The sequence below is a fragment of the Musca vetustissima genome, unplaced genomic scaffold (assembly GCF_032173495.1).
Source record: "Musca vetustissima isolate MV318-11 ecotype Yass unplaced genomic scaffold, APGP_CSIRO_Mvet_v1 utg29693, whole genome shotgun sequence".
Taxonomy (NCBI): Eukaryota; Metazoa; Arthropoda; class Insecta; order Diptera; family Muscidae; genus Musca; species Musca vetustissima.
The window spans coordinates 106,107-114,512 of NW_026888818.1; positions in this window are offsets into that span (position 1 = coordinate 106,107).

The window sequence follows — 8,406 nt, forward strand, 5'->3', positions numbered from 1 at the left end:
TGTTACAGAACGGTTGTTTCATAAGCCGAGCTTAAAAAAAATTTCCAAGCGCGTCGGTCTTGTGCGCAAGTGGTCTTGGTCTTTCCATCTAATTCGTGGCCTTCCCCTTCTACGGGAACCATCAGTAGGCTCATTTTTATATGCCTTTTGAGCTGGGGCATCTTCATTCATCCGCACAACATGGCCTAGCCACCGTAGTCGCTGCAGCTCAATACGACTGACTATGTCGATGTCCGCGTATAGATTGTAGAGCTCGTGGTTCATTCCACGCTGATATTCACCGTCGACGCAGATCGGCCCGTAGATCTTTCGGAGAAATTTTCTCTCAAACGCCCAAAGCGCTGCCTCATCTGCTTGCGCAAGTACCCATGCTTCTGGTCCATATAATAGCACGGGTAGTATCAGCGTCCTGTAAAGTGTGAGTTTGGTCTGGCGAGAGGTGGCATTGTTTCTAAACTGCTTACTTACACCATAGTAGCATCTGTTGGTCATCACAATCCTTCTCCGAATTTCAAAACTGATATTATTCGTTTTATTTATGGCAGTACCAAGGTATATAAAGTCTTTAACTACCTCGAAGCTGTAGTTCACAAGTTCCACAGTTGGTCCGAGTCTACTGGACGTCTTGCGCGTTGATACCATCAGATTGGACTTCTCGCCGTTTACTGCCAGACCCACTTTGGCAGACTCCTTTTCAATTTGTTCAAAGGTGGCTGTTACCGCTCGCAATGTTCGACCCATTATATCGATGTCATCGGCGTAGGCGAGTAACTGATGTTGTTTGGTGTACAGAGTGCCATTTCTGTTCACCTTTGCGTCTCGTATGACCTTTTCCAGTAGGATGTTAAAAAGATCACACGACAAACTGTCACCTTGTCTGAATCCTCCTTCGGTAGTGAAGGGCTCCGATAGGTCCTTTCCTACTTTAACGGCTGACCTTGTGTCACTTAAAGTTATCCTGCATAGCCGTATTAATTTTGCAGGAATGCCGAACGCAGACATGGCTTTAAACACCTCTGAACGGATAGGGCTGTCGAATGCGGCTTTATAGTCGACAAATAGGTGGTATGTGTCGATGTGTTTTTCGTGGGTCTTTTCCAGGATTTGGCGCAGAGTGAAAATCTGGTCAATGGTGGATTTGCCAGGTCTGAAGCCGCATTGGTATGGTCCGATGATGTCATTGACCATTGGCTTCAATCGTTCACACAGCACACTGGAAAGCACTTCATATGCGATGGGAAGGATATTTATTCCTCTATAGTTGGCACATATCGTCTTGTCTCCTTTTTTGTGCACGGGACACAGGATGCTGAGGTTCCAACCATTGGGCATGCGTTCATCTAGCCAAATTATGTTAATCAGCTGGTGCATGCTCCTGACCAGCATCTGGCCACCAGTCTTGAATAGTTCGGCTGGTAACCCATCGGCTCCTGCTGCTTTGTTGTTCTTGAGCCGATTAATTGCTTTTATGACCTCATCTTGCCTAGGTGGTATACACTCTATACCATCATCTCTTATTGGTTCTGGGGTATCTTCTTCATCGCCACTATTTGATACTAGTAGCTTTTCGAAATGCTCCTTCCAGATCCTCAACACGCTGTCTGTATCTGACACCAGGTTTCGTTCTTCATCTCTACAGGAGGATGTGCCTGCACCAAAGACTTCGGTTTGGTGTTTTACTCGTTGGTAAAATTTCCGGACTTCATTCTGACTCCTGTACATCTCGATTTGCTCACGCTCACGTTTTTCTTGTTCTTTCTTCTTTTTTCTGAAAACACGTTTCTCCTCTCTCATTTTTTCTCGATAATTCTCCATCACGTTACGTGTTGCTACTGTCTGCAGGGTTGCCCTATACGCTGCGTTTTTCACATCAGTAGCATTACGACACTCCTGATCGTACCATGGGTTTCTTGGTGGTGGTTTTTGGTACCCAATTGTTCTTTTTGCTGCAGTTTGTAGGGAGTGGGCAATTCTTTGCCATTGTGCTTCTATACTATTATCGGGACAAGAAGTGTTTTTTTCAAGCAGATGGGTAAGTTGAGCGGAGTAGGCCTCGGCTACCTGTTGTGTTTGCAGCTTTTCGACGTAGTTTCCGTGTTTTATTAGATCGCACCTTTGCTGCAACATTAAGACGGGTGCTTACCTTGGCTGCCACAAGGTAATGGTCCGAATCGATATCCGCTCCTCGGATCGATCGGACGTCTAAAACACTGGATGAATGCCTTCCGTCTATCACAACATGATCAATTTGATTTCTCGTTGCTTGATCAGGAGAGATCCAGATGGCCTTGTGTATATCGAGATGCTTGAATCTGGTGCTGCTAACTACAATGTTTCTTGCTGCCGCGAAGTCAATCAACCTCATGCCGTTGTTGGACGTTTCTTCATGAAGGCTGAATTTTCCGACGGTGGGGCCAAAGATATTTTCCCTTCCGATTTTTGCATTAAAATCTCCTAGCAGAATTTTAATGTCATGGTCAGGGCAACGGTCATATGCTGTTTCTAGGCGCTCGTAAAATATGTCTTTGGTCTGTTCATTTTTTCTTCGGTCGGAGCATGGGCGCAAATTAGACTGATATAAAAGAACTTCGCTTTTATGCGGATTATTGCAATTCGCTCATCTACTGGAGTGAATCTGGAGACAAGGTCTTTTATTCTCCTGTTAACCATAAATCCGCAGCCAAATTCATGTCTCGTTTCATGGCAGCTATAATACAGGGCGTAATCGTCTGATTTACTTACGCCTGTCCCTTTCCATGGCATTTCCTGTAAGGCAATAATATCGGCTTTGTACTTCTTGAGTATATCCGCCAAAGCGAACACTGCCCCTGTTCTGTACAACGTGCGCACATTCCAAGTGCAGATTCGCAGATCGTGGTCCTTTATACGTTTGCGGGGGTCGTCAACATTAGGGGGGTTTGGTTTTCTTTTTCTTTGCTTTTTCATAGTAGGTTGAGTTTTCCGAGAGTGGGCAACTAACCCGACGCCTCAACCCATTTTTTTATAGTTCTTATGGGTGAACTCGCGGCACATGTAAGCTCACTATTTCATCGGGTGATGAGAATAGCTCCCCAGGTTGCACCGCGGGGAGGTCAGTGTCCACAATTGAGATGATAGAGGGGCCAAGATAAGCCTGGGCTTCGCCATGTTAAAGCCAATCAGAGCCGTTGCTTGGTATCTATCATCCCCTACGCCACCCCCCGAAAAATATATAATTTATTGTTTTCACAGTTTTGTTATAATAAAGTGTGAAGGATTTTACCAAAGAATTTTTTGAGAATAACATAAAAAGTCGGATATTGAACTAATCGAATGTTGTCTTACTTACACCTTTTATAACTCGAGAACGTCTGCACAAATTTTGATGATTCAAAGGACATATGAATCGTATGTGATCAAAATAGGAATAGTAATTACGCCATTCATACTAAATTATCTTTTGAGGTGAGAGTAGTTAGATCAAAACTTGACCTTCTCCTGAAAAATGTTTGGTGGAATAAGTTCGTAACATAATTTTTTATTTAACAATATTACTTAATATATTGGTAAACATTAAAGTTTACCGTCGTTATGAAAATACTCTGGGTATTTTTAGCTTTTTTTTCTCATGAATTCGTTACTTTTTACCAAACCTAAATTAATACAATTTTGATACGGCAAAACAACGTTTGGGGGTCTGCTAGTATAAATATAAACATGAGTATCACATACTGACATAATTTTATATTTAACAAAAACGATATTACTTAATATTGGGGCATCAGTAAATCATAGTTTACCGTCGTGAGGAAAATACTATGCGTATTTTTTGCTTCCCAAATTTGACTTAAATGAAATGGCAAATATTTTCTGAAATATATTTCTCATAAATTCGTTAATTTTTACCAAACTTAAATTAATGCAATTTTGATACGGCAAAAACAACGTTTGCCGGGTCTGATAGTATAAATATAAACATGGGTATCATCTCCCCTTTTCCCCAAATTTTGTGCATATCCTATTTAGGATAGTTGCATTAAATCTGTGAAGAGAAAATTGTTCAGCGCTTGCGGAAAAATCGGGGCTCAAAGGGTTAAAGGAATCTGTGTTTGAGAGTTTGCTACAGTAAATTAGAGAGATTCCTTTACTGTGTAGAAAAACTTGCTGTAAAAAAAAAACAGAGACTAACAAATTGAACAAAAGTGATTTTACACTGGGCAAAATTATTATATTGTGATATACAAGTATTTTAAGAAATTAGTGTAGAAAAAAATTTCGATGAGTATACAAATCTTTTAGTTAAAAAGGTATATCATAAGCGTCTCGTGCTGTCATATGGGAGTTGTTGACCGAATTTTTTGACAGTGTTTTTTATGTTGTTGGCATACTATTTTTCCCAATAAATATATATTCGAATATGGAGTTGTGTAATTAGTTATAGTTGTTCTCTATTTACATACAAAAATAATTATATGTATTTCAACATTTCTGAAATTTTAAAAGAAATACTTTTATTTGGCTTAATATGTGGGATTATATATTTGAGCATTTATTTGGCATATATGCAATGGAATAGACAATTTAAACCCACTGTTAACGAAATCCCGTACAATGTAAATGTACTATAACATACATTTTGAACATTATTTTTTTATTATTTTGTCCTCTTTATTGTTAATTTAATTTCAAGAAAGAAGCACAAAATGTGGTGGCAAGACTTTGTTAAAAGCAGTTCTCAGTATTTGAGAAACAAATTAAAAAAAATAACTACAAAAACGGCTTTCAAAACGTAATGGGAACAATAACATCATTTTTAGAACAGTATTTTTAAAGTTCTACCTAGATTTTCAAATCAAATTAACTATAATCTGAAGCACTACGCTTATGTTTAGTCAGCAATATTCGTAATTGCCTATGTAAATATATAGTCTTGCATACTATTGAGAATTTTGTTCACTTGCGATTTTACTTGGCGTTTTTTAAGTGTGAACTTCCATTCAATGGAATTCTATGCAATGTATTCGGATGATTCTACAATTTATAGTTTCACATATTTTTTCTAATCATTAACAAAAGTAATATTGTTAAATATTGATTTCCAGATCTACATTAGAATGTAATGCTTAGAGGAGAGCCCAATATATGTATTATCATTTTCTATAAGAAACATCTAATGTATAAACTAATATATAGATTGTATCAAATAAATATGCGAAAAATATATTACTTACTTAGCTGGCTTGTTACAGAACGGTTGTTTCATAAGCCGAGCTTAAAAAAGATTTCCAAGCGCGTCGGTCTTGTGCGCAAGTCCACCAATTTGGAAGACCACGTTCCAAGATGTTGTTTTCCACTTGGTCTTTCCATCTAATTCGTGGCCTTCCCCTTCTACGGGAACCATCAGTAGGCTCATTTTTATATGCCTTTTGAGCTGGGGCATCTTCATTCATCCGCACAACATGGCCTAGCCACCGTAGTCGCTGCAGCTCAATACGACTGACTATGTCGATGTCCGCGTATAGATTGTAGAGCTCGTGGTTCATTCAACGCTGATATTCACCGTCGACGCAGATCGGCCCGTAGATCTTTCGGAGAAATTTTCTCTCAAACACCCAAAGCGCTGCCTCATCTGCTTGCGCAAGTACCCATGCTTCTGGTCCATATAATAGCACGGGTAGTATCAGCGTCCTGTAAAGTGTGAGTTTGGTCTGGCGAGAGGTGGCATTGTTTCTAAACTGCTTACTTACACCATAGTAGCATCTGTTGGTCATCACAATCCTTCTCCGAATTTCAAAACTGATATTATTCGTTTTATTTATGGCAGTACCAAGGTATATAAAGTCTTTAACTACCTCGAAGCTGTAGTTCACAAGTTCCACAGTTGGTCCGAGTCTACTGGACGTCTTGCGCATTGATACCATCAGATTGGACTTCTCGCCGTTTACTGCCAGACCCACTTTGGCAGACTCCTTTTCAATTTGTTCAAAGGTGGCTGTTACCGCTCGCAATGTTCGACCCATTATGTCGATGTCATCGGCGTAGGCGAGTAACTGATGTTGTTTGGTGTACAGAGTGCCATTTCTGTTCACCTTTGAGTCTCGTATGACCTTTTACAGTAGGATGTTAAAAAGATCACACGACAAACTGTCACCTTGTCTGAATCCTCGTTCGGTAGTGAAGGGCTCCGATAGGTCCTTTCCTACTTTAACGGCTGACCTTGTGTCACTTAAAGTTATCCTGCATAGCCGTATTAATTTTGCAGTAATGCCGAACGCAGACATGGCTTTAAACACCTCTGAACGGATAGGGCTGTCGAATGCGGCTTTATAGTCGACAAATAGGTGGTATGTGTCGATGTGTTTTTCGTGGGTCTTTTCCAGGATTTGGCGCAGAGTGAAAATCTGGTCAATGGTGGATTTGCCAGGTCTGAAGCCGCATTGGTATGGTCCGATGATGTCATTGACCATTGGCTTCAATCGTTCACACAGCACACTGGAAAGCACTTCATATGCGATGGGAAGGAGATTTATTCCTCTATAGTTGGCACATATCGTCTTGTCTCCTTTTTTGTGCACGGGACACAGGATGCTGAGGTTCCAACCATTGGGCATGCATTCATCTAGCCAAATTATGTTAATCAGCTGGTGCATGCTCCTGACCAGCATCTGGCCACCAGTCTTGAATAGTTCGGCTGGTAACCCATCGGCTCCTGCTGCTTTGTTGTTCTTGAGCCGATTAATTGCTTTTATGACCTCATCTTGCCTAGGTGGTATACACTCTATACCATCATCTCTTATTGGTTCTGGGGTATCTTCTTCATCGCCACTATTTGATACTAGTAGCTTTTCGAAATGTTCCTTCCAGATCCTCAACACGCTGTCTGTATCTGACACCAGGTTTCCTTCTTCATCTCTACAGGAGGATGTGCCTGCACCAAAGATTTCGGTTTGGTGTTTTACTCGTTGGTAAAATTTCCGGACTTCATTTTGACTCCTGTACATCTCGATTTGCTCACGCTCACGTTTTTCTTGTTCTTTCTTCTTTTTTCTGAAAACACGTTTCTCCTCTCTCATTTTTTCTTGATAATTCACCATCACGTTACGTGTTGCTACTGTCTGCAGGGTTGCCCTATACGCTGCGTTTTTCACATCAGTAGCATTACGACACTCCTGATAGTAACATGGGTTTCTTGGTGGTGGTTTTTGGTACCCAATTGTTCTTTTTGCTGCAGTTTGTAGGGAGTGGGCAATTCTTTGCCATTGTGCTTCTATACTATTATCGGGACAAGAAGTGTTTTTTTCAAGCAGATGGGTAAGTTGAGCGGAGTAGGCCTCGGCTACCTGTTGTGTTTGCAGCTTTTCGACGTAGTTTCCGTGTTTTATTAGATCGCACCTTTGCTGCAACATTAAGACGGGTGCTTACCTTGGCTGCCACAAGGTAATGGTCCGAATCGATATCCGCTCCTCGGATCGATCGGACGTCTAAAACACTGGATGAATGCCTTCCGTCTATCACAACATGATCAATTTGATTTCTCGTTGCTTGATCAGGAGAGATCCAGATGGCCTTGTGTATATCGGGATGCTTGAATCTGGTGCTACTAACTACAATGTTTCTTGCTGCCGCGAAGTCAATCAACCGCATGCCGTTGTTGGACGTTTCTTCATGAAGGCTGAATTTTCCAACGGTGGGGCCAAAGATATTTTCCCTTCCGATTTTTGCATTAAAATCTCCTAGCAGAATTTTAATGTCATGGCCAGGGCAACGGTCATATGCTGTTTCTAGGCGCTCGTAAAATATGTCTTTGGTCTGTTCATTTTTTCTTCGGTCGGAGCATGGGCGCAAATTAGACTGATATAAAAGAACTTCGCTTTTATGCGGATTATAGCAATTCGCTCATCTACTGGAGTGAATCTGGAGACAAGGTCTTTTATTCTCCTGTTAACCATAAATCCGCAGCCAAATTCATGTCTCGTTTCATGGCAGCTATAATACAGGGCGTAATCGTCTGATTTACTTACGCCTGTCCCTTTCCATCGCATTTCCTGTAAGGCAATAATATCGGCTTTGTACTTCTTGAGTATATCCGCCAAAGCGAACACTGCCCCTGTTCTGTACATCGTGCGCACATTCCAAGTGCAGATTCGCAGATCGTGGTCCTTTATACGTTTGCGGGGGTCGTCAACATTAGGGGGGTTTGGTTTTCTTTTTCTTTGCTTTTTCATAGTAGGTTGAGTTTTCCGAGAATGGGCAACTAACCCGACGCCTCAACCCATTTTTTTATAGTTCTTATGGGTGAACTCGCGGCACATGTAAGCTCACTATTTCATCGGGTGATGAGAATAGCTCCCCAGGTTGCACCGCGGGGAGGTCAGTGTCCACAATTGAGATGATAGAGGGACCAAGATAAGCCTGGGCTTCGCCATG